This window comes from Branchiostoma belcheri, unplaced genomic scaffold (genome assembly GCF_001625305.1).
Source record: "Branchiostoma belcheri isolate BF01 breed outbred unplaced genomic scaffold, Haploidv18h27 scaffold44, whole genome shotgun sequence".
NCBI classification, from domain to species: Eukaryota; Metazoa; Chordata; class Leptocardii; order Amphioxiformes; family Branchiostomatidae; genus Branchiostoma; species Branchiostoma belcheri.
In genome coordinates, this window is record NW_017804065.1 from 2,618,745 (window position 1) to 2,620,773 (window position 2,029).

Genomic DNA, 2,029 nt, shown 5'->3' on the forward strand with positions numbered 1-2,029 from the left:
AGAGACAACACACACACACACACACACACACACACACATATATACACATGCACACAGACAAACACACACACGCAGACAAACACACACACACACACACAGACAAACACAGACAAACACACACACGCACTTTCCATGTATGTAGAAATAGAATTTAAAAGTGACAATATGTTTAAAACGTTTGTTTCATAGTTGCATCCGAATCATTGAAATTTTGGCTGGGGCTTTACTTACTAGTATTTACAATAGACGTATAAAAGAAGCAAACAAACTAGCTAACACAAAATAAAACAATAAGCACAGTCCAAATAATAACTCGTAAAAACATCATGATTTTTTTATCTACCAGAGCCAGCCATTCCAGACGTCTCCACGGCTAGTACCGGTAATCAGCTACGCTTTGTTTTCAACCACGGCAATCTAACTCAGCACAGGACTGAGTTCGAGCTGACATTCACCACGAGAGAAATAGGTGAGCTGTGTCTCCAGTATATCCCAAGGATAGAGAGCTGGTACCTAGTAGATAACGTTCAAGTGTGGGGTGAGCTAGATACAGTTCCAGTAGAGGGGAAGTGGTCAGCAGAACTTGGGGCATTCAAGCTCTTGTCACACATTCAGAACTGTTACCTTTCCCCGAACACCAGCCGACCAAGGTTGGCTGAAGCCCCTGTCACACATTCAGAACCTTTCCCCGAACACCAGCCGACCAAGGTTGGCTGAAGCCCCTGTCACACATTCAGAACCTTCCCCCGAACACCAGCCGACCAAGGTTGGCTGAAGTCCCTGTCACACATTCAGAACCTTCCCCCGAACACCAGCCGACCAAGGTTGGCTGAAGCCCCTTAAGGTTGACCTTACTTCGGGAGCAGTCTGTCCAGATTTACACAACGCCTACATTTTTATACGGATCCAATTGAATTTGAGCTAAATTTGAGTCAAATTTGACTACCAAACACGCCCTACCTACTTAAAAGCACCAGCCAATCAATAGCCAACCCTTAACGAAAGTTCCGTCTAAACCGTACCCTGGATGCCAAACTAGTATCGGGCCGTTAGCCTTTTTCCTTCGGCAGCCGAGAGCCCTTCGCCCGCCTGCCTAAATTACCGCTACGGGGGAGTTGAGCCCGATGGGAGTTGGTCCGGCCAGCCAAACTCCCCCCGGGCTAGACTCCCCCGTAGCGGTAATTTACACCAGCGGGCGAAGGGCTTTTGCGGCCCGGACAGCGAGTTTGGATTCCAGGGTATCTAAACCGGTACCCGAATGTTTTAAACATTGTGCAACATCGGTTGGTGGATCCTAACAGTAGCCAACCTCGCCGATCACCAGCCAACCACACTCGACCTTGCTGCCGATCAACTCCGCATCCTAACCATGGTTGAGGGGAGTTCGGTCGTGTTCGGGAGGTCATAGTCGTCTATGTGTGACAAGGGGTTGAGTGGTGCCTGGAAAATAGGTTTTAGAAGAACAACAAACGAAATCACATTTTAATATTTTTTATTGCATTAACTGATGTGCATTCTCGTCTTCAGAGCAAGAACCTGCGTTCGATGAAAGAACCTTCCTCCCGCAAACAACACGAGAATTTAGCAGTTTTACAGCTACGGTAATGATAGAAACAACATAGGAATTTAATATTACATAAAGTCACATATAAAGGTAAGGCATATGTTGATGAATGGGGGTGCTTATGTGTACTTTCGGACAAAATTCCATGTAACGTGTAAGGCCCCATTCACACCAAACCGCTACAATCGGTTTCGATCCTTTTCCCACCGAAGCAGGATTCAAGTCAATCTGAACGCTCCAAATCGCATTGAAAGCCCCTCGATCCAAAACCACTTCGGAGGGTAGTTTCGAACCGGTTCACCGGATCGCGATTTGCGTCTGAACGGAATGTGATTCCAATGTGACACTAGTATACGTTACATATTGACCTGGTCATGGATTACAAGGTGATACTTATTCATTTATATGCAATACCAACATTTACATGGCAGCAACGTTACGTAATTATAAAGAGCAGAAATGACC

At 46.0% G+C, this 2,029-nt stretch overlaps 1 protein-coding gene and 1 long non-coding RNA gene across 2 annotated transcripts in view; both read left to right on the top strand.

The window, feature by feature from the left end:
* The window catches only part of LOC109478609, a 5,482-nt gene extending 5,070 nt beyond the window's left edge, over positions 1 to 412 (top strand). Inside the window, exon 5 of the long non-coding RNA XR_002140737.1 lies at positions 347 to 412. This is a non-coding gene — a long non-coding RNA (uncharacterized LOC109478609). The remainder of the gene's footprint in view (positions 1 to 346) is intronic.
* Positions 410 to 2,029, top strand: part of LOC109478608 (fibroblast growth factor receptor 4-like) — a 19,590-nt gene continuing 17,970 nt past the window's right edge. The window contains exon 1 of the mRNA XM_019780281.1: positions 410 to 469. The gene's annotated coding sequence lies outside the window, so the exon portion shown is untranslated. The remainder of the gene's footprint in view (positions 470 to 2,029) is intronic.